Source organism: Canis lupus, chromosome 23, assembly GCF_011100685.1.
Source record: "Canis lupus familiaris isolate Mischka breed German Shepherd chromosome 23, alternate assembly UU_Cfam_GSD_1.0, whole genome shotgun sequence".
NCBI classification, from domain to species: domain Eukaryota; kingdom Metazoa; phylum Chordata; class Mammalia; order Carnivora; family Canidae; genus Canis; species Canis lupus.
The window spans coordinates 314,228-339,573 of NC_049244.1; the positions used below are offsets into that span (position 1 = coordinate 314,228).

A 25,346-nucleotide genomic window follows, 5' to 3' on the forward strand; every position below is an offset into this window, starting at 1 on the left:
AAATTTAAAAGAATTTTATCAGGTGATTTTATCTGCCTAGACTGAAGGGGATGGAAACAGTACCATATACAGTTGTCTGTTTGTCCCCACAAATTCCACCAGCAGGAAGTCAGCTGAGAAAACCGGTTGCAAATGCATGCTAATTTTCAGGGAAAAGGAAGAAGGTCTCAGAGGTAGGACCCAGGACCCGAAAGGCAGATCCTGTGGCCATGGAGAATAACACCTGGGCAGGAGTAAGAATGAGCACTAAGCAGTGAGCTCCCAGTATTTTACCAGCTGGATTTCAGAACCATTATTCCCAGTGGTTCCTGTGTTCCTCTCATTTCCTTTCTTTCTTGCTTGCTTTCTTTCTTGCTTCCTTCCTTCCTTCCTTCCTTCCTTCCTTCCTTCCTTCCTTCCTTCTAGAAGTGCTGGTGGTAATTACGTATGCCTTCTCCATGGTATGTTATAGATGTATATGAGCAGATAACTCATCTCTTCAGTTCATAGGTTGAGAGAAACTACACTGGATGAGTCACACCAGCACCTGGGTACAGTTTAAAGAACAAGATGGTAGATTTGAGCTAATTGCCTGGGTCAGTCTTATGGGGGTCTTGGAAGTGGGTGGGTTATTTTGTATGTCTGAGTGACATGAAACACTGACACATCACAGAGGTCAAGCTGTGGTATACAGATCATGGCCCCCCAGTAATGTATGCTTCTTAGTATTTATATTCCATGAGCAATTTCCTCCTACAGTGTCCCTGGGATGAGAGGGCAGAATTGATGGTATGTACTTTTGAGATTAGGTGGTGAGAGACACTGAAGATTCCATGTTGATTTCTCTCTCTCTCTCCCTCTCCCTCTCCCTTTCCCTCTCTCGCTCATCATTCTCTCTGGAGGAAGCTAGCTGCTTAGCTGGGAGCTGTGCCATGGAGAAGACCACATGGTGAGGGACAGAGGCTGCTTGCCCACAGTCACCTGAGAACACTAGAAGATCCTTCAGGCCCAGTCCAGCCCCAGACAACTGCACCCCTGAGTGGCACATGATTACAGCCTGGTGAGAGACCCTGAACCAGAACCCACCAACTAAGGTGCTCTTGGATTCCTGACCCAAAGACCTTTGAGATAGAGAATGTTTAAATCTCCATGTTTTAGGATAATTTATTACCCAGCATTGCATAACTAGCACATTTTGTGTTGCCCTAAGACTGACTCTAGAAGTTGTAATAAGGGCCCTGATCTATAGTCTAGGGTGCTGAGGAAGTCCATCTGTGGAAAAGGCTGAGTGCTACATGAGATGATGGTGACTCCCTCAATACTACCTATAAAAGTAGGAGCCCACATTGCAGCCACTGTATCTATGCAACCATCAGGGAAGGGTCACTAGGAAGCCCTCTTCAGGGAGCAGAGATTGCGACCCCAGTGCTGAGCCAAGCTGATAGATGTTGAAGCTGCTAAGAGTACCTGTGTAGGAGATGCACTGGGGGTACCTGCAATGCAAGTGGTCTTGGACCTCAGAGAGTGTCTGTTGGCCACATTTCTACTCTCCATGAGGCAGGAATATTAGTGAGTTACCACCATATTCTTAATGGATAACAAGCAAATAGATCGTTTTCATGCTTTCAGATTTATCCTCTTATAGAATTTACTCTTGACATCTCTGGGATGTAAGAGATATATCCTAATATATTTTTAGTGAGATTTTTTTGGTATAAGTTTAAACTTATAAAGGTTTTGCAAGAGAAGTACAAGGAGCTCCAGTATTTTTTAATCCAGATTTACCTAATATTTCAATTTGTCACTTTTGTTTATCTATCTATCCACTGAGAGGGAATTTGAGACATTGTGCCCCTTCATCATTGAATAAATCAGTAGTATTATTAAAGAAAAAATTTATTACATGATAGCACAGTTGTAAAAACAATAATTTAATATTGATATAACACCATTATTTAATTTAGTTATCTACAGTTCATGTTCAAATTTTATCAATTGTCCTACAAATTTCCTGTGTAGTCATTCCCTTTTTTCTACACATCCCCTTTAATTGATGTATCTTCATAGTCTCTCTTAACCTCAATAGTTTCACAGCCTTCCTTTGGACTTATTGATCTCAATATTTGTTAAAATAAAGTCAGTCATTTTGTAGAATATCCTCAACATGTTTTTTATATGTTTGTCTCATGATTAGAATCAAAACATGCACTTTTGGCAGGAATGACAGAGGTTATGTGCCATCAGTGCAATCTATTAGGAGACGTGTAATGATGTTGTTGATGATGTTAACCCTTGACTACTGGGTTATGATGGTGACTGCCATGTTTCTCCAATGATATGGTGCCATTGTCATTTTTGTAATTAGTAAATAATCAGCAAGAGTTAACTTTAGACTATGTAAATAGCCTATCATCAAGTTTTAACTCAGTAAAATTTAGTGTTCACTGATGATGTAGCTTAGCTATCATTTCCATATTTTTTGTTCATTTTCTTATAAGACAAGGCTCTTTTTGTCATTTGTTTATCTATTTTAAATGACACACCTCTATTTATATATTTATGTCTAGATACAAAACTATTTTATTAGTTTATAATAAAACTATTTTGTAATAATAATTATTTAATAATTTTTAACTTATTCAATTATAATTTCTCAGTATAATAATTCATTTTCATGCTCAAATTGTCTGGCTCTTGTATCCCTAGACACGCCCTCATGATTTTTGAGAACTTCATTATTTTATGGCACAACAAGATTTTGTGGTTCCATTTTATTTTTGCTTGGGAGCAAAACAATAATTTCTTACTAGATTCCTGGTGGGATTGGTAGTCTATAAAGAACTGTATAGACATCTTGAATTATATCCCCAGGTCCTTGGATCCTTGGTACAGTTAAAACAATAAGATATAAATTCCCTGCCCTGAGAATTCCCTGCCTTTGTAAGAAATAGCAGCTTTGAGATATCTCTACCTCAAATGACTAGCTTGTTAAGAGATAGCATTAGAGAGACATGGCTTGAGTCATAAACACATTTATGTTGTTTCCAGTTATCTGTAAATAGTTGCTCGAGCTTTGCCCTTTAATACCTCAAGGGCTCATGTTAACTGCCCTTCAAATTATTCTTGTGAGTCATGTTTTTCTGATGTCTGGTGAGTTATGAGAGTTTATTAACAAAAATGTTCTATATTAGCCAAGGTTTTCCAGAAAACTGGAACCAATTGGATTTAGACATAGATGCATAAATTTATGTATACCTTTTCTAAGCTCCCTCTCCCTCCCCCTCCCCCCACCGCTCTCATGGAGTTGGCTCACATGGTTATGGAGACCAACAAGTACCTAGATCTGCAGTCAGCAAGCTAGAGACCCAGAGAGCTGATGGTGTAAGTTCCAGTCTAAAAGCTGACAGACTCAAGACCCAAGAAAAACTGATGTTTCAGTTTGAGTCTGAAAGCAGGAAAAAACCTATATCCCAGCCATAAGGCTGTCAGGCTAGAAGATTTTCTTCTTATTCATGGGATGCTTAACCTTTTTGTTTTAGTCAGGGCTTCAACTAATTGGGTGAGGCCCACTCACCTTGGGGAGGGCCAAAAATTGTTACCAAGCCTAACAATTTAAATATTAATCTCATACAAAAATGCCCTCACAGAAAATACCCAGAATAATGTTTGACCAAATATCGGCATTCTGTGGCCCAGTCAAGTTAACACATAAAATTAAGCTCACAGCATTTCATCCCACCTGGTACAAAAGAAGTGCCATAGGACTTTCTGACAAAACACCTATTCCTCTCTTTTGTGAAAATGAGGCTGCAGTGGTCAAATGTCCTTTAAGGTGAAGAGGGCTTGGTTGGAAGGACATGCCTTGCCTGCATGTTCTCTTCTTTATCTTTCCTTCTCTCCTTCATTCCTTCCTTCCTTATAAAAAGAGTTATCTATCTATCTATCATCTATCTATCTATCTATCTATCTATCTATCTATCTATCGAGACACACACACAGAGAGAGAGAGAGAGAGAGAGAGAGAGAGGCAGAGACACAGGCGAGAGAGAAGCACATTAATCCTGTGTCTTCTAAACTTACTGGACTGAGGACTATATCAGGTAATATCAGAGTCATGCCCCGGGATGCCTGGGTGGCTTGGCAGTTGAGCATCTGCCTTTGGCTCAAGTAATGATCTGGGGGTTCCAGAATCAAGTCCTCCATGCAGGGAGCCTGAGGTGGGACTCCACCCAGGGTCTCCAGGATCATGCCCTGGGCTGCAGGCAGCCCTAAACCGCTGAACCACCTGGGCTGCCCTCATTTATTTATTTTTAGCACACTACTTTAAAGTGATGCCTACCCCAGGGATATATGAATTTTTAAATGTATGGATGATTACAAGATAAAGATGACTGTTACAGGAATTTCAAACAATTGTGGTTGGCAAGGGAAGATCTTTTCCACAACAGGAAGGGTAATGTGTTGATTCCCTACAGCCATAGAATAATTCTATTGAGTATGTGTAAAATTGTCTCTGAGGTTGAATTTACTTGTGAGGTAGAATAAGAAAGTGGAACAAAAGCCATCTCCCACCTTGAGTTTGCTTTCTAGTACACTAGAGATGGATGGAAAGGTTTGTTTTAAGGCACTCACAAGTGATGCTTCTATTCTGTTATTTGTAGGTGATTACATATACTCCATTTATTGTTGATGAAAAATATCATGCATGAAATGAATGACTCAAGTTAAAATAAATCAAGCAAAATGGAGCATGAGGATAATCCATTTAAAAAAATCACACACACACACACACACACACACACACACACACACACACTCTCTCCTGTGGCTATATCACAAAGACCATCCTCTCCCTTCAATCCTTGACTGAATTGGTGACAATCTTTCTGGTCTGTTCTAGAAATTGAACTCAAAGTTGAGTGAAGATGGTCAGTGACAGGGTGAGAAAACACTCTCTAATTTCAAGGAGGGAGAAAGAGGGACATTAAAACAGTTTGAACTAATGGGTCTGGAAGCCCCAGACTTGGCTTCGCTTAGAACCATGGTTTTTAATATTTGGCATCCTGAGATGAAGAAGAATGAAAAGACACAGCCTCTGTCTCTGAAGAGTCTGGCTTGGGCTGGAAAACAGGTCCTTTTAATGAAGTGTCTCACAGCTGATTCATGGAAGACATACCAACTCTATTCCTGTCCCTTGCCTGCAGTGTGCATGTTAGCATTTTAAGGGTCCTGAAAGTCCTGAATCAAGAACCCTGACTCCCTTTGCTTAATCCTGTGTCTTCTAAACTTGCTGGACTGAGGACTATATCAGGTAATATCAGAGTCATGCCCCGGGATGCCTGGGTGGCTTGGCAGTTGAGCATCTGCCTTTGGCTCAAGTCATGATCTGGGGGTTCCAGAATCAAGTCCTGCATCAGGCTCTGGGCAGGGAGCCTGTTTCTCCCTCTGCTTCTTCCTCTGCCAATGTCTATGGATCTCTTTGTGTGTCTCTCATGAATAAATAAATAAAATATTTAAAAAACAAGCAAGCAAGTGAGCAAGCAAGCAAGCCATGGCCCTAGTGGGCTACTCAATTGCACTGAAATCTAGTGAAGGCTGTGTACAATCCAGGCCAAATCCTGCTCAGAAGTCTTCCTACTACATACAAGGGTTGGCATGCCTGCAAAGATGCACTGACAGAGGACAAAGGAGAATGAGCAGAGCATGGGCTCTGAAGCCAGATTGCCTTTCTGCCATGTACTGCTGATGCGAAAGTTATAACTTTTCTGTGCCTCAGTTTCCTCATCTGTAAAGGGAATGTAATAACAATACATGTGTCTGTATGAATTAAACAATTTAATGCATGTAAAGCACTTAGAACAATGTCTGGAACACAAGGAGTGCTCCAAAGGTATCACTGTTATTCTAAGAATTCAGATTCCCTCATTGGCTCTGGCTGGAGTTAAACTGTAGACACTCTAAAGCAAGGGGAGAAATCATGAAATGGGCAAAAGACATGAACAGAAATCTCACAGAGGAAGACATAGACATGGCCAACATGCATATGAGAAAATGCTCTGCATCACTTGCCATCAGGGAAATACAAATCAAAACCACAATGAGATACCACCTCACACCGGTGAGAATGGGGCAAATTAACAAGGCAGGAAACCACAAATGTTGGAGAGGATGCGGAGAAAAGGGAACCCTCTTACACTGTTGGTGGGAATGTGACCTGGTGCAGCCACTCTGGAAAACTGTGTGGAGGTTCCTCAAAGAGTTAAAAATAGACCTGCCCTACGACCCAGCAATTGCACTGTTGGGGATTTACCCCAAAGATACAGATGCAATGAAACGCCGGGACACCTGCACCCCGATGTTTATAGCAGCAATGGCCACGATAGCCAAACTGTGGAAGGAGCCTCGGTGTCCATCGAAAGATGAATGGATAAAGAAGATGTGGTCTATGTATACAATGGAATATTACTCAGCTATTAGAAATGACAAATACCCACCATTTGCTTCAACGTGGATGGAACTGGAGGGTATTATGCTGAGTGAAGTAAGTCAGTCGGAGAAGGACAAACATTATATGTTCTCATTCATGTGGGGAATATAAATAATAGTGAAAGGGAATATAAGGGAAGGGAGAAAAAATGTGTGGGAAATATCAGAAAGGGAGACAGAACGTAAAGACTGCTAACTCTGGGAAAGGAACTAGGGGTGGTAGAAGGGGAGGAGGGCGGGGGGTGGGAGTGACTGGATGACGGGCACTGGGGGTTATTCTGTATGTTGGTAAATTGAACACCAATAAAAAAATAAATAAATAAAAATAAAAAAATAAAGCAAGGGGAGAGTTTTTATTTATTTATGTTTTTAAAAAATATTTTATTTTATTCATTCATGAGAGACAGAGAGAGAGGCAGAGACACAGGCAGAGGGAGAAGCAGGCCCCATGTGGGGTCTCCAGGATCCCGGGTCTCCAGGATCACACCCTGGGCTTAAGATGGCACTAAACCGCTGAGCCACCAGGGCTGTCCTGTTTTTATTACTTCTTTAAGTGGAAATTGTTAGTTCACAAAATAATCCAGTTATAGCCACTGCTGCTTCTCTTCTTTTTTTGCGTGTATATTTTTTATTGGAGTTCGATTTGCCAACATGTAGTATAACACCCACTACTCATTCCATCAAGTGCCCCCCTCAGTGCCCGTCACCCAGTCACACCAACCACCTCACCCACCTCCCCTTCCACTACTGTTTGTTCGTTTCCCAAAGTTAGGAGTCTCTCATGTTCTGTCACCCTCTCTGATATTTCCCACTCATTTTCTCTCCTTTCCCCTATAATCCCTTTCACTATTTTTTATATTCCCCAAATGAATGGAACCATATAATGCTTGTCCTTCTCCAATTGACTTACTTCACTCAGCATAATACACTCTAGTTCTAGCCATGTTAAAGCAAATGGTGGGTATATGTCGTATCTCATGGCTGAGTAATATTCAATTGTATACATAGACCATGTCTTCTTTATCCATTCATCTTTTGATGGACACCAAGGCTCCTTCCACAGTTTGGCTATTGTGGGCATTGCTGCTATAAACATTGGGGAGCAGGTATCTCAGTCTTTCTCTGCATCTGTATCTTTGGGATAAATCCCCAGCAGGGCAATTGCTGGGTCATAGGGTAGCTCTATTTTTCACTCTTTGAGGAACCTCCACACAGTTTTCCAGAGTGGCTGCACCAGTTCACATTCCCACCAACAGTGCAAGAGGGTTCCCTTTCTCCACGTCCTCTCCAACATTTGTTGTTTCTTGTCTTGTTCATTTTCACCATTCTCACTGGTGTGAGGTGGGATCTCATTGTGGTTTGGATTTGTATTTCCCTGATGGCAAGTGATGTGCAGCATTTTCTCATGTGCTTGTTGGCCATTTGTATGCCTTCTTTGGTGAAATTTCTGTTCATGTCTTTTGCCCATTTCATTATTGGATTGTTTGTTTCTTTGCTGTTGAGTTGAATAAGTTCTTTATAGATCTTGGATACTACCTTTTATCTGATATGCCATTTGCAAATGTCTTCTCCCATTCTGCAGGTTGTCTTTTAGTTTTGTTGACTGTTTCTTTTGCTGTGCAGAAGCTTCTTATTTTGATGAAGTCCCAAAAGTTCATTTTTGCTTTTGTTTCTTTTGCATTCGTGGATGTATCTTGCAAGAGGTTGCTGTGCCAAGTTCAAAAAGGTGTGGCCTGTGTTCTCCTCTAGGATTTTGATGGAATCTTGTCTCACATTTAGATCTTTCATCCATTCAACTCTATGGTCAACTAATATTTGACAAAGCAGGAAAGACTATCCACTGGAAAAAGGACAATCTCTTCAATAAATGGTGCTGGGAAAATTGGACAGCCATGTGCAGAAGAATGAAACTAGACTATTCTTTTATACCATACACAAAGATAAACTCAAAATGGATGAAAGTTCTCATCTTCTTTTTGAACACAAGTCCTCTTTAATTTATCAGTGTGTACATTCATATGGGAAGTGTGAGCAGCAAGAGTTTAAATAAAGTGCCATTTGCTGAGGTGGGGAAGATTGTGGATGAAGCAGATTTCTGGAGGACATCTTAGATAGTGGCTTTGGATATGTTGAGTTTGAGATGTCCTCTCCATATCAAGGTGAAGACAATGAGTAACGTCTTAGGAACTGTGAGCCAGGAATCTAGGGCTGAGGTAAGGAGAAGAGTTACAAGTTTAGAGTCATCAGTGAGTAAACAGTATTTAAAGCCAAGAATCTGGAACATTTCTCCATGGTCAGTGAGTGGATGTAGAAGAGAAGACCAAAATCTGAGCCCCTGGAAACTTAAATATGTGGATGTCTAAGCTAAATTGATTGTGAAGGGAAATTTTTGCTGTGAGGACAAAGTGAATTACAAGGGAGTTGAAGTTAGTCTTGAAGCCTGGGATTTCAGGAACATGAAAGCTACTGGACAATGCAATGATCCATACCAAGGAATCCTAGAAGTAGTTTGTTGACTGGGATGAGTAAATGGCATTCCTTTGATGTCTAGGATCTTGGAGGTTCTACAAAGCTTCAATTATGAGGTTATTGTCCATAGTTGCCAAGAGATGCCACCCTCCCAGATCAGATTCTCCCACAGCCACTCTAGGATCCACTTGCTAGTCAATATCTAGGTTCACTGCTGGTCAAGATCTTTGCTGCAGTGTAGAGGACACCATTGGTAGAGTTGATGGTTTCTCTGGTTAAAGAATGAGAAATGTACATTATGTGGAGAATTCAAACTTTCTTCTATATTATGTAAAATTCTTCTCTATATTAGGGTGAGTAAAAGATATTTCAAGAACAAATAAAGTCTTAGCTAAGGTAAAATATAAATTAAAAGTGATACTATTTTAAAGCACGGATCTTCTCAACTACAGTAGTTATTGCAGAAGTTCTTTGTTTGCTTTCCTAGTTCAAGAAAGATCTTAATCTTGAACCCTTTGAATCCCTGGCTTAGAGAATAAGATGGTCTAGACTCTGCACTTTAGGGAGACTATTGCCTGGATTTGTCTCCATTCCTCATTTCCTGCTCTCTGCCTGTGTGACCAATGATTTCTGCTTTGTGTCTGGGGAGAAACTTCTTGAACTGGAAGCTTGGGATTTTCATGCATAAATGAGATTTTCTTTAACTTCAAAATTCTGACATCTCATTTATCCATTTATCCATCTCTCCATGCAACCATCCATGCATTGGTCCATCCAATCTTCCAACCACCCTTCTATCAGCATTAGTTGTGCTTCTATTGAGTGTGATGAGTTCTGCTTGGTGGCTTACTGCTGCTCCTGTAGGGAGGTATATGAGTAGAGACACAATTATAATATAAAACTGTAGGTAGAAGACACACGGGTAGAGGGATAGAAGAAAGCTTTTGAAGGGAGTATCAGCTAGGCCAGCTCAGTTGTTCTAACTACAGGTGATTTGCCTTCCAAGAGAGATTTGGCAATATCCAGAGACATTTGATTGTTCTGTCTAAAGGGTTATAACTGGTAGCTAGTGGATTGAGGCCATATATTATAATGCACATGACTGCCCTATGACAAAAAAAAAATTATCTGGCCCAACCAGCTTGTAGGTGGAGAACCCTATTCTAGAGTGATGAATGAACAGTTCTTCAGGGGGAGAAAGGGTAGAGTGGATGGGAAGTGTGTGCAATGTATGCAGAGTGTGTGTTCATATGGCAGAAGCCACTGGGAGTGAAGAGATGAGGCTTCTTGAATCTCAAGATTCTCAACTGTCTTAAGGCAATTGAGAGATGTGAATATTTTAAATTGGTCAAAGATATGATCAGATTCATGTTTTCAAAATATGAACTGCTCTGACAATGGTGTGAATGATGATTTGAAGCAAAGGGTGGAGAGTCCAGTGCTGGGAGTCATGAGGTGACAGGGGCACAGAGGATTTCTCCTGCATTGTGACCAGTGTGATCCTCATGGACCAGAAAATTGGTACACATTTAATCTTCTTATTTTCAAATATTTGACACATTTCCCTTTTGAAATATTTTAGCAATTCTTTTTCAATATTTTTTTTTCAAAAAAAAATTGGCCAGATGAAATGACAAGGACTTTAATATGTTTTGGTTTGAGAAAATGTGTCTGATGGTAGTGGTCAGATTGAGGCCTGGACTCTACCTGCCATCACAAACATTTCTAGAATCACATTACAGCCAGAGATCACATTCATGATGGTGCCCCAGAATCCAGGAGCAGCTGGAAATGCACTCTAATATTTCCCATAGACAATAGAATTGTAGGCTAGCCCATTTTTTCTGCCCTCAGCTCTGACTAACCAAATGAAAGATTTAATTGAACCTAAAGAAAATCAATTTTCCCTTTTAATTTTAATTGGATCTTTCAGCTGGCAAGAACACTGAAAAAATGAACTTTATTTCCTGTTTATAATATTATAGGGGAAATTAATGTAATTTAATAATAATCACTCTAGATAGCTCTGAAATTTCCCTTCTGAATTATTCACATAGGCAATGATGCCCCTTGGTGGCTACATTATAACATTAGTACCATGCTATAGGTGTTTTCATTTTTTGCCACTCCTTTGAAGCCACTTTTCTTTAAAATATTTACCTTGATTAAGTCAATCTTATCTATAATGGGGACTGTTGGGAATTAATTCTGTTGTTGCTGCCAATGCTGGGATTAAACAGCACCCCCCAACAGATTTATCTCATTTCTACTTTTAAAAATTAAAGAGCAATGGTAAGGTGTTTCATCATAGAATTCAGTTTGTACTCCAGCATGAAAGACAAATTTCTATCTAAGCTAATATTCTCTGCCCAGATGATTTTTCATGCTGCTATAAAATTGAGCAGGCTTCATAAACAAACATGTATCTGGCTTGTAAATGAGGTTGCTAGGGGAGTTAAATTGTAAATGATAGAAAAAGTTAATCTTCCTCTGGTTAAAAAAAAAATGAATCTCTGTAATTAAGGTGTTTCCATTTTTTCTACCCAAGTTAAAATCGGATTTTTATATGGAAAGATGGTATCGCTTGGGCATACATAAAAATTTATCAGAACTAGCTGTGTGAGACTTATCAAAAAAGATATTAAGCAGCACAGCAGTTATATGTACAAGCAGAGATATTCAGTGAAGTCCTCTTTGCAAATACCAGCGTATGTGGCTTGTAATTTATAACACACATCTTATTTTATTTAGATTATAACAATTTGAACCCTTCTTTCCAAATATTAAACAATTTCAGGCGTGTTGTGGGTCATCACCTTTGTTTCTCCAGTAACAAATAATATAATGCTAAATTGAAGAATTCTATTTTAGGACTTCCATTCATATTATTGACTCCTGGAGCCAATTTGTGGCTGATAAATCTAACAAGAGAAGCTCCTTCAGGGTGCCTGTGGGGCTCAGTCAGTTAAGCATCTGCGGTTGACTCAGGTCTTGATTCCAGGTTCCAGGGATCAAGCCCCAAGTTGGACTCCCTGCTTGGCGAGGAACTTGCTTGCTCTCCTTCTGCCACTCCCCTCCCCCCCGCCCTGCTTGTGTATGTGCACAATCTCTCTCATCTCTCTCTCTCTCAAATAAATAAATTTTTAAAAATCTTTTTTAAAAGCCCCTTTGAAGCAATGAGAGAGAAGAGGAAAAATGGCTGACATCCCTGGTCTAGAAAGACCAGGAATATTGCTGTTATTCCACACGAGTAGTTGATCATATCTCTGCATTTTCTGGGCAAGAATCAAAGGGAAATGCCTTTCCTTGGCATTCAGATAGAAAAGCAAATTTCTAAGAGAAGCACCAAATTGGGGCATCTATACTTTGGAGTGGATTTTAGATGTAGTGGATACAGGAAGAAAAGCAACAGAATCGATGCTCTTAAGATATTCTATGCTTAAGTGCTGGAGAGTTTTCTTCAGGTTCTAACAGAATGAGGAAAGTTTTCATTTTTATTGTATTTCCCAGGATGATAAAATGTGGCCCTTAAAGGCATTTTCCTATGTATTTGTATCAGAAGATAGAAGACAGATAAAAACAGGAAAACCCATTTCCAAAATTTGGGAAGAATTTCCACTAATATAAAGTAAGATTGAATGGATTAAGAACAGTTTTGGTTATCTGTTTGTGCTTTGCCTCAATGAACATACTTCTTGCCTACCCAGACTAAGGCATGCAGGTGCAATTTCTATGTTTCAGAGCCTGCTCTATCTCAGAAGCTGCAGAATTCAGCCAGTAGAAAGTAAAACAGAATGTCTTACTTGCATGAGTGCTTCTCTCAATATATCCACTCAGAAACTACAGCCACCCAGAAACAAAATGTGGTGGAATGGGCAAATTAGTACCTTGTGGTGGCACATGCAACGTTGAAACTGTTGTGTCCATGAACAAATCACCCTGGGTCAGGGAGGTAAAAGAACATGTCCATGAAATAGGGTGTGTGGGAAGTCAAGATTATTCTTCATTCTTTTGACTTGAGAGTGTCAAAATATGAGGTGAGCATGGATGAAGATCTCATATCAGAATGAGTCTAGCTCATGGATGAGCAGCCTGTCAACTTGTTCTCCATCTGACCTTCTGGAAAGAACCAAAAGGAAGCCATGTAGCTCCCATCATTTAGATAAATATAAGGTTAACTCTGCATTCCTTAGAAGATGAAAATGAGTGGGAAAAACAGAGAAGGTGACAGAACAAGAGAGATTCCTAGCTCTGGGAAATGAACAAGGGGTAGTGGAAGGGGAGGTGGGTGGGGGGATAGGGTGACTAGGTGACGGGCACTGAGGGGGGCATTGGATGGGATGAGCACTGAGTGTTATACTATATGTTGGCAAATCGAACTCCAATAAAAAATACAAAAAAAAGAAGATGAGTACATAGAGAAAAATATAATAATACCTAAACTCTCCTTTCCCCAAGAAAACCATTTCAAATGCAGGGAAATGAGATGTCATAGATATGCACATTAAGAGCATACACTAGTGGGTATTAAGAGCATACACTAGTGAGCACCTGCCTTTGGCCCAGGGCGTGATCCTGGAGACCCGGGATCGAATCCCATGTCGGGCTCCCGGTGCATGGAGCCTGCTTCTCCCTCTGCCTGTGTCTCTGCCTCTCTCTCTCTCTGTCTATCATGAATAAATAAATAAAATCTTTAAAAAAGAGCATACACTGGAGTTTGTTTACATGTTTAGAAAACTAGCATCCTTAATAACATATAAATGGATATGGCTCTTTAAGCCCAAAGCAGAAAGTGACAAAAAGACAATTTGAGATAAAATAATAGCAGGTAGTAAAAAAAGATAAGAGGGTAAGATGTAAAGACAATGCAGTGAAATTAAAAATGACCTAATTGAAATAAAGATTTAATACCAGCGTTAAGAAAGACCTTTGATAAGGCACAAACAGAATTGCAGGAAGTGAAATAATTGTTATGAGAAAGGACATTTGAGAAACCTTGATAGAACACATAAAATGTGGACAAATAGGTATAATCTATAAGAGAAAGGATGATGGATAAAAATAATAAAATCAAAACTAAGAAAATATATTCACTGAAGAGGTGATTGGGGCAAGTGGAACATCAGCTATAATCAAAAGAATTATTTCTTTAATTAGCATAATTCAAGAAATGTGTCTAGACCCAAGACTTCAGTATATAGATTAATAGGGTTTTTTTTTTTTTAGTTTTTGTAAACAGTTATTTCCAAGGAATAACACCTGGTGTCCTGGAAAATTGTTTCCATTAGGAAAATGAAGGGCAATATCTCTGTCTCAAACAACCAGAAAGAAAAATAAATTACTGAAAAATAAACCAAATTCAGACTTCTGCACTATGGTTTAACTAATGTTTATAGTTTCTGTTGTGGTGGGGGAAACATTATGACATGCAGACTATATTCACATTCAAGGATGACATGATCAGATATTCAAGACTTATATCTAAATCTTATCTTTTGGTAAAAAAGTTGAAAAAGTTGGTATTCTAGAAATAGAATTTGGAGATGGGAGAATGAGTAAGTTTGGAGTAAAGGATTGGTTATGAACACTGGAACTAGTGTAAGGTTTAATTAACCTCAATTGTCATTACACACTTACAAATCTACAAGCATATATAACAATTAATATGTGTGCTGAAGAAAGGAAGCAAAGCTAACTACATGGAGAATATCAAGCTCTGATTTATGTTAGAAAAAAAAATAGACTCAACATGTAACGTAGAACATGAAAGAGCAAAAACATGCTGAATTTCACATTTGGTGTATATGAAGAAGCAGAGTCAAAATACACATTTTCTCTTTCGAATTGAATAAAGAACACCCAGAAGGAAATGTAGGAAAGAAGCTCCTTGACAATAGTCTTGGCAATGATTTTCTGGACTTAATACCAAAAGCATGAACAATGACAACAAAAATGAAGAAATAAGACTACATTAAACTTAAAAGCTTCCACACAGCAAAATAAACAATTAACAAGATGAAAAGGCAACGTACAGAATGAGAAAATATTTGCAAACAATATTTCAGAAAAGTAGTTAAAATGAAAATATATATAAAGAACTCTTACAACTCAATATAAAAAAATCCAATTAAAAATGGTCAAAGGAACAGAATAGACATTTTTCCAAAGAAAACATTTTAGTAGCCAATGAGTACATGAAAAAATACTCAACATCCCTAATCATTAGGGAAATGCAAATCAAAACCACAAAAAGTTATCACTTCAAATGGCTATCAAGAGAGAGACGGGGCAAGATGGCCGAGGAGTAGGGGTCCTCAACTCACCTGGCCCCACCCACTTACCTGGATAGCTTTCAAATCATCCTGAACACCTACGAATTTGACCTGAGATTTAAAGACAGAACAGCTAGAACACTACAGAGAGAAGGGTTTTTGCTTCTAACAAGGTAGGAAGGAGGAAAATAATTAAATAAAAAAAAAAATCAAGTGGAGGAGGGTCCCCATGAGGAGCCAGGCTAAGGCCTGTGGCAAGAGCCTCTGGGACAGGAAAGCCCAGCTCCAGAGAAGCGGCCACGCCAGATTCTTCTGGGATGGAGAAGTGCTCAGCATTGAAATCAAGCAGAACTGCGGGGGGCGGGGGGGCAGGGATGCCTCCAGTCTCCCAGGATCACTAATAGAGGAAGTGCACCCTGGGGAGAAAGCGGACTGCACACCTAGGGCCGACCTTGGTAAAGGGCTGGAACTCACCTCTGGAGAAGCCAGTCAGCGGGGGGGGGGGGGGGGGGGGGGGCTCCAGGCAGAGAGGTCTGCACCCTGCTGCTTTTGGGAGCCTTGGCCCAGGAGCACAATTCCAGCAGCGCAGGCCATGGATCCCACAGTGCTGAACAGACACAGCCCAAGATACTGTGTTTTCCCCGGGGACAGGAGGAGGCAGGGAGGGCACAGGACAGCAAGGACTTTCCTACTGTGGGGCGCCCCCAAGCTGTGCAGGTTAGTGTGCCCTGCCCTGGGAGCAACTAGGCCAGTGTGGACTGGGAGACTGCATTAGTTACTGCAGGGAGCTGACTCCAGAGCTGGAGACCTGGCTGCTGCCAGTGTTGTTGTTCCTCCTTGTGTCACCCTGTGCCTGGGAAGGGCGGGGCCCCAGGGAACAGAGGCTTCAAGGAGTAAACAGCTCACTCTGAGCCTGGCACCGGTGGGGGGCAGGGCATCTCCCCCAGGTACACACACCTGAGAATCAGCACAGCAGGCCCCTCCCCCAGACACCAGATGGAAGGACAGGGGAAGGGCAAGTTCTTGACCAAGCAGCGCTGGAAAGCTCCAGGAGAAGTCAAGGGATTTACAGTATATAGAACCAGAGGGTACCCCTCCTTTTTTCCCCCTTTCTCCAGTACAAGTCGTTTTTATATCAGACTGTAAATTTCCATTTTTTTCTCTTTTCTGACCTTACCTATAATATTTTACCACCTCTTTTTTTAAAGTTTCTTCCTTTTTGACTTTCATATTTCTACAATTCTAGGTCTTAGATATATTTTCCACTTCTAGATTCCCTTCAACATACTCAACTTAATTATGGGAGATATACAAGACATATTTTTTTGTTTTGTGTTTTTTATCTTCTTTGCCTTATTTTGTTCTATAATGGCAGAAGTTAATACCTTCTAAAATATGGCCAGCATGCACCCAGAACCAAGTGGTATACTGTACTGGTTCATTCTGTTAGATTATATTCTCTCTTCATTCCCATTCTGCCTCCCTCTTTTTATCTCATTTATGTTTTGGTGGTCAATGTTGGGGCCCTCTACAAGCATTGCTGGTTTGTACGAACTTGGGACTGAGCATCTTCTAACATATAGAACTCAATACATTCAGGACCAAGAGGATCACCCTCTAGGACCCCTCAGGTAGACTACATTCTCCCTCCACTACAACTATGTCACCACCACCATCTCCCAGTCCCCTTCTCCCTTTTTTCTTCTCTTTTTTCTTTTTTTATCCTCTTTATTTTGCTTTTTTCTCTTCTGTTTATTCCTTTTTCTTTTTTATTCCTTCTTCTTTGGGATTCTTGGCCTTTTTTTTTTACTACTTTGTTTTAAAAATTGTTTTTCACTTTAGCGGTCCTTTTGTTTTATTTAATTCTGATCATTGTTTTCATTTTCTGGTCTCTGACCTCGTCAGAATCATCTATGGTGAAATTTGCTTAGATTGTAGTTGATATTCTTGACTCAGCCTGCTCATACAGCCTCTCTGCACTGAGCAAAATGACTGGAAGGAAGAATTCACCACAAAAGAAAGAATCAGAAATAGTACTCTTTGCCACAGAGTTACAGAATATGGATTACAATTCGATGTTGGAAAGCCAATTAAGAAGCACAATTATAAAGCTACTGGTGGCTCTGGAAAAAAGCATAAAGGATTCAAGAAACTTCATGATGGAGGCAGGACAAGGTGGCGGAAGAGTAGGGTCCCCAAGTCACCTGTCCCCACCAAATTACCTAGATAACCTTCAAATCACCCTGAAAATCTACGAATTCGGCCTGAGATTTAAAGAGAGAACAGCTGAAACGCTACAGTGAGGAGTTCGCGCTTCTATCAAGGTAGGAAGACGGGGAAAAAGAAATAAAGAAGCAAAAGGCCTCCAAGGGGGAGGGGCCCCGCGAGGAGCCGGGCTGAGGCCGGGGCGAGTGTCCCCAGGACAGGAGAGCCCCGTCCCGGAGGAGCAGGAGCTGCACCAACCTTCCCGGCGGAAAGGGGCTCGCAGGGGGTTGGAGCAGGACCCAGGAGGGCGGGGATGCCCTCGGGCTCCCGGGGACACTAACAGACACCTGCGCCCCGGGAGAGTGCGCCGAGCTCCCTAAGGGCTGCAGCGCGCACGGCGGGACCCGGAGCAGCTCGGGGGGCTCGGGGGCGGCTCCGCGGAGGGGGCTGCGGGGAGGGAGCAGCTCGGGGGGCTCGGGGGCGGCTCCGCGGAGGGGGCTGCGGGGAGGGAGCAGCTCGGGGGGCTCGGGGGCGGCTCCGCGGAGGGGGCTGCGGGGCGGGAGCGCAAATCCAACAGCACAGACCTGGAGCACAGGGCGCCGGGGCACAGCCCAGGATCCGGCCTCCCCTGGGACAGGCAGAGGCCGGGAGGGCCCAGGACAGCAAGGACGCTCCTGCCCCGAGCTGAGCAGATCAGCGGCCCCGCCCGGAGCCTCCAGGCCCTGCAGACAGAGAGCTCTGGGGCTACTGCGGGAGCTGACTCCAGGGCTCCAGAGCTGGCCCCGCCACTGTGGTTGTTCCTTCTGGGGCCTCACGGGGTAAACAACCCCCACTGAGCCCTGCACCAGGCAGGGGGCTGAGCAGCTCCCCCAAGTGCTGACACCTGAAAATCAGCACAGCAGGCCCCTCCCCCAGAAGACCAGCTGGACGGACAAGTTCCAGGGGAAGTCAAGGGACTTAAAGTATACAGAATCAGAAGATACTCCTCCGTGGTTTTTTTTTTCTTTTTTTTTTTCTTTTGCTTATGATTTCTGTTGGCTTCCCCCACCCTTTTTTTCACGTTTCTTTATTTTTCTTTCTCTTTTTCTTCTCTTTTTTCCTTTTTTTCTTCCTTTTTTCTTTTTTCTTTTTCTCTTTTCATTCCTTCTCTCTCTCTCTTTTTCTCCATTTCCCAATAGAACTTGTTTTTGGCCACTCTGCACTGAGCAAAATGACTAGAAGGAAAACCTCACCTCAAAAGAAAGAATCAGAAACAGTCCTCTCTCCCACAGAGTTACAAAATCTGGATTACAATTCAATGTCAGAAAGCCAATTCAGAAGCACTATTATACAGCTACTGGTGGCTCTAGAAAAAAGCATAAAGGACTCAAGAGACTTCATGACTACAGAATTTAGATCCAATCAGGCAGAAATTAAAAATCAATTGAATGAGATGCAATCCAAACTAGAAGTCCTAAGGACGAGGGTTAACGAGGTGGAAGAACGAGTGAGTGACATAGAAGACAAGTTTATGGCAAAGAGGGAAACTGAGGAAAAAAGAGACAGACAATTAAAAGACCATGAAGACAGATTAAGGGAAATAAACGACGGCCTGAGGAAGAAAAACCTACATTTAATTGGGGTTTCCCAGGGCGCCGAAAGGGCCAGAAGGCCAGAATATGTACTTGAACAAATCCTAGCTGAAAACTTTCCTAATCTGGGAAGGGAAACAGGCCTTCAGATCCAGGAAATAGAGAGATCCCCCCCTAAAATTAATAAAAACCATTCAACACCTCGACATTTAATAGTGAAGCTTGCAAATTCCAAAGATAAAGAGAAGATCCTTAAGGCAGCAAGAGACAAGAAATCCCTGACTTTTATGGGGAGGAATAGGAGGGTAACAGCAGACCTCTCCACAGAGACCTGGCAGGCCAGAAAGGGCTGGCAGGATATATTCAGGGTCCTAAATGAGAAGAACATGCAACCAAGAATACTTTATCCAGCAAGGCTCTCATTCAAAATGGAAGGAGAGATAAAGAGCTTCCAAAACAGGCAGAAACTGAAAGAACATGTGACCTCCAAACCAGCTCTGCAAGGAATTTTAAGGGGGACTCTTAAAATTCCCCTTTAAGAAGAAGTTCAGTGCAACAATCCACAAAAAGAAGGACTGAATATATACCATGATGACACTAAACTCATATCTGTCAATAGTAACTCTGAACGTGAACGGCCTTAATGACCCCATCAAAAGGCACAGGGTATCAGACTGGATAAAAAAGCAGGACCCGAATCCCTGGGTGGTGCAGAGGTTTAACTCCTGCCTTTGGCCCAGGGCGCGATCCTGGAGATCCAGGATCGAATCCCACGTTGGGCTCCCGGTGCATGGAGACTGCTTCTCCCTCTGCCTGTGTCTCTGCCTCTCTCTCTCTGTGACTATCATAAATAAATAAAAATATAAATAAATAAATAAATAAATAAATAAATAAATAAATAATACTTGAGATTCAATAATTAAAAAAAAAAAGCAGGACCCATCTATTTGCTGTCTACAAGAGACTCATTTTAGACAGAAGGACACCTACAGCCTGAAAATAAAAGGTTGGAGAACCATTTACCATTCAAATGGTCCTCAAAAGAAAGCAGGGGTAGCCATCCTTATATCAGATAAACTAAAATTTACCCCGAAGACTGTAGTGAGAGATGAAGAGGGACACTATCTCATATGTAAAGGATCTATCCAACAAGAGGACTTAACAATCCTCAATATATATGCCCCGAATGTGGGAGCTGCCAAATTTTTAAACCAATTAATAACCAAAGTGAAGAAATACTTAGATAATAATACACTTATACTTGGTGACTTCAATCTAGCTCTTTCTACCCTCAATAGGTCTTCTAAGCACATCTCCAAGGAAATGAGAGCTTTAAATGATACACTGGACCAGATGGGTTTCACAGATATCTACAGAACTTTACATCCAAACTCAACTGAATACAATTCTTCTCAAGTGCACATGGAACTTTTTCCAGAATAGACCACATACTGGGTCACAAATTGGGTCTGAACCGATATCAAAAGATTGGGATCGTCCCCTGCATATTCTCAGACCATAATGCCTTGAAATTAGAACTAAATGACAGCAAGAAGTTTGGAAGGACCTCAAACACGTGGAGGTTAAGGACCATCCAGCTAAAAGATGATAGGGTCAACCAGGAAATTAAGGAAGAATTAAAAAGATTCATGGAAACGAATGAGAATGAAGATACAACCATTCAAAATCTTTGGGATGCAGCAAAAGCAGTCGTAAGGGGGAAATACATGGCAATACAAGCATCCATTCAAAAACTGGAAAGAACTCAAATACAAAAGCTAACCTTACACATAAAGGAGCTAGAGAAAAATAGCAGATGGACCCCATGCCCAGCAGAAGAAGAGAGTTAATTAAAATTTGAGCATAACTCAACGAAATCGAGACCAGAAGAACTGTGGAACAGATTAACAGAACCAGGAGTTGGTTCTTTGAAAGAATTAATAAGATAGATAAACCATTAGCCAACCTTATTAAAAAGAAGAGAGAGGAGACTCAAATTAATAAAATCATGAATGAGAAAGGAGAGATCATTACCAACACCAAGGAAATAGAAATGATTTTAAAAACATATTATGAACAGCTATACTCCAATAAATTAGGCAATCTAGAAGAAATGGACGCATTCCTGGAAAGCCACAAACTACCAAAACTGGAACAGGAAAAAAAAGAAAACCTGAACAGGCCAATAACCAGGGAGGAAATTGAAGCAGTCATCAAAAACCTCCCAAGACACAAAAGTCCAGGGCCAGATGGCGTCCCAGGGGAATTCTATCAAACGTTTAAAGAAGAAACCATACCTATTCTACTAAAGCTGTTTGGAAAGATATAAAGAGATGGAGTACTTCCAAATTGGTTCTATGAGGCCAGCCTCACCTTAATTCCAAAACCAGACAAAGACCCCCAAAAAGGAGAATTACAGACCAATATCCCTGATGAACATGGATGTAAAAATTCTCAACAAGATACTAGCCAATAGGATCCAACAGCACATTAAGAAAACTATTCACCATGACCAAGTAGGATTTATCCCCGGGACACAAGGCTGGTTCAACACTTGTAAAACAATCAATGTGATTCATCATATCAGCAAGAGAAAAACCAAGAACCATATGATCCTCTTATTAGATGCAGAGAAAGCATTTGACAAAATACAGCATCCATTCCTGATCAAAACTCTTCAGAATGTAGGGATAGAGGGAACTATCCTCGACATCTTCAAAGCCATCTACGAAAAGCCCACAGCAAATATCATTCTCAATGGGGAAGCACTGGGAGCCTTTCCCCTAAGATCAGGAACAAGACAGGGATGTCCACTCTCACCACTGCTATTTAACATAGTATTGGAAGTCCTAGCCTCAGTAATCAGACAACAAAAAGACATAGAGACATTCAAATTGGCAAAGAAGAAGTCAAACTCTCCCTCTTTGCCGATGACATGATACTCTACCTAGAAAACCCAAAAGCCTCCACCCCAAGATTGCTGGAACTCATACAGCAATTTGGTAGCGTGGCAGGACACAAATTCAATGCCCAGAAATCAATGGCATTTCTATACACTAACAATGAGACTGAAGAAAGAGAAATTAAGGAGTCAATCCCATTTACAATTGCACCTAAAAGCATAAGATACCTAGGGATAAACCTAACCAAGGAGGTAAAGGATCTATACCCTAAAAACTATAGAACACTTCTGAAAGAAATTGAGGAAGACGCAAAGAGATGGAAAAATATTCCATGCTCATGGATTGGCAGAATTAATATTGTGAAAATGTCAATATTACCCAGGGCAATTTACACGTTTAATGCAATCCCTATCAAAATACCATGGACTTTCTTCAGAGAGTTAGAACAAATTATCTTAAGATTTGTGTGTTATCAGAAAATACCCGGAATAGCCAGGGGAATTTTAAAAAAGAAAACCATAGCTGGGGGCATCACAATGCCAGATTTCAGGTTGTACTACAAAGCTGTGGTCATCAAAACAGTGTGGTACTGGCACAAAAGCAGACACATAGATCAATGGAACAGAATAGAGAATCCAGAAGTGGACCCTGAACTTTATGGTCAACTAATATTCGATAAAGGAGGAAAGACTATCCATTGGAAGAAAGACAGTCTCTTCAATAAATGGTGCTGAGAAAATTGTACATCCACATGCAGAAGAATGAAACTAGACCACTCTCTTGCACCATACACAAAGATAAACTCAAAATGGATGAAAGATCTAAATGAGAGACAAGATTCCATCAAAATCCTAGAGGAGAACACAGGCAACACCCTTTTTGAACTCGGCCACAGTAACTTCTTGCAAGATATATCCACGAAGGCAAAAGAAACAAAAGCAAAAATGAACTATTGGGACTTCATCAAGATAAGAAGCTTTTGCACAGCAAAGGATACAGTCAACAAAACTCAAAGACAACCTACAGAATGGGAGAAGATATTTGCAAATGACATATGAGATAAAGGGCTAATTTCCAAGATAGTAAAGAACTTATTTAAACTCAACAGCAAAGAAACAAATAATCCAATCATGAAATGGGCAAAAGACATGAACAGAAATCTCACAGAGGAAGACATAGACATGGCCAACAAGCACATGAGAAAAAGTTCCGCTTCACTTGCCATCAGGGAAATACAAATCAAAACCACAATGAGATCCCACCTCACACCAGTGAGAATGGGGAAAATTAACAAGGCAGGAAACCACAAATGTTGGAGAGGATGTGGAGAAAGGGGAACCCTCTTGCACTGTTGGTGGGAATGTGAACTGGTGCAGCCACTCTGGAAAACTGTGTGGAGGTTCCTCAAAGAGTTAAAAATAGACCTGCCCTACGACCCAGCAATTGCCCTGCTGGGGATTTACCCCAAAGATACAGATGCAGTGAAATGCCAGGACACCTGCACCTTGATGTTTCTAGCAGCAATGTCTATAATAGCCAAACTGTGGAAGGAGCCTCGGTGTCCATCGAAAGATGAATGGATAAAGAAGATGTGGTTTATGTATACAATAGAATATTACTCAGCCATTAGACATGACAAATACCCACCATTTGCTTCAATGTGGATGGAACTGGAGGGTATTATGCTGAATGAAATAAGTTAATCGGAGAAGGACAAACATTATATGTTCTCATTCATTTGGGGAATATAAATAATAGTGAAAGGGAATATAAGGGAAGGGAGAAGAAATGTGTGGGAAATATCAGAAAGGGAGACAGACCATGGAAGACTCCTAACTCTGGGAAATGAACTAGGGGTGGTGGAAGGGGAGGATGGCGGGGGGTGGGGGTGACTGGGTAATGGGCACTGAGGGGGGCACTTGGTGGGATGAGCACTGGGTGTTATTCTGTATGTTGGCCAATTGAACACCAATAAAAAATAAATTTATTATTAAAAAAAAGAATTTTGCTAATTTCCTCAGTTTCAAAGAGCTTAGTTTCTGGCAGCTTCACCCCAAAGGCCTTCTCAAGCTCTTCTACCATGCTGATTCTCTGGAAGCGTGGGGTGAAGTCAATTTCATAGGCTTCACCCTCTGGGCCATCTGAATGGTACATGACCTTTTAACTGCCCGTAATGTGCTTCACCTTCTTCTCTGTGATTTCCATGAGATCATGATAATCTGCATAGGCCATTAAGAACTCACGGGTGGTGAACTCAGGATTGTGAGTCAAATAAATTCCTTCATTCTGGAGCTAGCGTCCAATTTTATAAACACAGTCAATGCCACCAACCACCAGTATCTTATGGTAGAGTTCTGGAGCAATCCTCACGTATAAATTCATGTCCACCTCATTGTGGTAGGTGATGAAAGGCTTGGCCACAACTTCCCCTGGGATGATGTTCATCATGGGAGTTTCAATCTCTAGGAATCCCAACTCATCCAAGAAACTCCTTATGTATGTGATGATCTTAGAGTGGATGATAAATTTTTGCCTCACAAAGTCATTCAGGGTCAAGTCAAAGTATCTCTGACGATACCGTGTTTCCTTGTCTTTGAGGCCAAAGTGGAGATGAGGTAACATATGCAAGCAAGGAGACAGTAGTGTGATCTTATAGGGAATGATGCTCAGCTCACCCTTCTTGGTTTTCCCAGGATTTTCCTGAACTCCAGTTATGTCTCCCCGACATAGTTTGTTACTGATGTGGATAAATCCTTGTTCTGATTTATAATTCCTGGAATTGGCCATGACTTGCAACTTGAAGGTCATAGAAGATGAGCTTTCCCCCAGAAGCTCTTTTGGCATGTATCCTACCTGCCACTTTTAAGGTGATGTCAGTCAGGTGGTCTCCAGGCTTCAGGTGACCATATTCTTCGATGAAATGAGTGAACGAGATGTCAACATGGAACTTGTGTGGATATGGGTCTTCCCCATTGATTTTCAGTTGGTGGATTGCTTGGATGCAGATCTTGAAGTATTCATTTGGGTCTAGACTCTCCTCCTCAGCACCCACATCATTATCAGTGGTGTGGTTGGTGGCAGCAGCAGTGGACTGGCTTAGCTGTTTTTCACTGAGTTCCTTCTACTTGGCTTCCTACTCTGCAATTTTCTTCTCAGGTTTTAGGTACCTCTTTAACTCATTTTTGCTCGGTTTTAGCTCGCTGGCATCCATTTTCACCTCAGTGCCCTGCACCGCAGCCATCTTTCCCGAGGGCCAAACCTGAAAAGGCTAGACCACATCTTCTTTATCTATTCATCTTTCAATGGAAACCGAGGCTCCTTTAACTGTTTGGCTATTGTGGAAATTGTTGATATAAACACTGGGGAGTAGGTGTCCTGACATTTCACTGCATCTGTATCTTTGGCGTAAATCCCCAGCAGTGCAATTGCTGAGTCATAAGGCAGTTCTAGTTTTAACTCTT

The 25,346-nt window shown here is 41.2% G+C and overlaps 1 pseudogene; it reads right to left on the minus strand.

The window, feature by feature from the left end:
* Positions 1-23,889: 23,889 nt before the first annotated feature.
* LOC100685851 lies at positions 23,890-25,126 on the minus strand (annotated as a pseudogene).
* Positions 25,127-25,346: the final 220 nt, after the last annotated feature.